This window comes from Ciona intestinalis, chromosome 9, assembly GCF_000224145.3.
Source record: "Ciona intestinalis chromosome 9, KH, whole genome shotgun sequence".
NCBI lineage: Eukaryota > Metazoa > Chordata > Ascidiacea > Phlebobranchia > Cionidae > Ciona > Ciona intestinalis.
The window spans coordinates 3,223,445-3,224,284 of NC_020174.2; the positions used below are offsets into that span (position 1 = coordinate 3,223,445).

Consider the following 840-nt stretch of genomic DNA (forward strand, 5'->3'; position numbering starts at 1 on the left):
TCATATCCACGAGAGATATCCGGGTTCAAAACTCGCTCTCGGTTGTAAGGAAGAATTACTTTTCGAAACAATCCAGCGTTTCGAATGCACAGATGGATCTTTAACGCAATCCAACACATGCTACGCTCCGGTGCACACTATGACATCATAATCACAAGTTATGACATCATTATCACAAGTTATGACATCATAATTACAAGGTATGACATCATGATCACAAGTTATAACACCGTGATCACAAGTTATGACATCATGATCACAAGTTATAACAGCGTGATCACGAGTTTTGACATCATAACCACAAGTTATGACATCATATTCACAAGTTATGACATCATAATCACTAGTTATGACATCATAATCATAAGTTATATGAGATGAAAATCACAAATTATATTTATATATGAGTTGTGGGGAACCGGGAGTTAGTAATAAGAATATTATAAAAACAATTTCTGATACACAAATACTTGCTCAAACAATCATTATTTATATCAATGTATAATGTTGCATATGGATTACAATATATTTAATACCGGAACTTTCTATAACTGCATACAGTATCACCCTGAGTGTTGGGGTAATGGGCCAATCCTGGCCTAAATCCTTGGACCCATAGCGTGCCACGCTACAGGACCTCACCCATGTAGAATAGAAAAAGCACATACAATGTTGGGCAATGGGCCAATCCTGGCCTAAATCCTGGGACCCATACCGTGCCACGCGACAGGACCTGACCCACATAGAACAGAACTGCATTACCTCAAATTTTTTTTAAGAATACAATAAAAATGATTTATAATAATCGTTGATTTGTGAATAACTTTTCTAGCCAATGTT

At 36.5% G+C, this 840-nt stretch overlaps 1 protein-coding gene across 1 annotated transcript in view; it reads right to left on the reverse strand.

The window, feature by feature from the left end:
* LOC100180401 (histone-lysine N-methyltransferase EHMT1) overlaps positions 1 to 840 on the reverse strand; it is a gene marked incomplete in the record, with an annotated part of 22,971 nt that overhangs the window by 5,403 nt on the left and 16,728 nt on the right.